Genomic DNA, 259 nt, shown 5'->3' on the forward strand with positions numbered 1-259 from the left:
GGTGGGGGGGGGGGAGGATTGTTTTGGGGTTTTTAAAGTGGAAAAAAAATCTATTCCTTTCTGCAGATGCGTTCCTTCTCTCTCCCTCCTCCTCCTCCTCCTCCTCCTCCTCCTCCACGTTCTGCCCCGTCTGATGGGCCAGGCAGGACTGACATGGGTAACAAACGCTCTGCGGACACAAATTAGGGCTTGTAATTGAAATTTGTTGCCTTGATCTGTCAGCACTTCCAGGCAGGAGACCTGTGGGAAGGACTCGCTC

This window comes from Corvus brachyrhynchos, unplaced genomic scaffold, assembly GCF_000691975.1.
Source record: "Corvus brachyrhynchos isolate BGI_N302 unplaced genomic scaffold, ASM69197v1 scaffold87, whole genome shotgun sequence".
Taxonomy (NCBI): Eukaryota; Metazoa; Chordata; class Aves; order Passeriformes; family Corvidae; genus Corvus; species Corvus brachyrhynchos.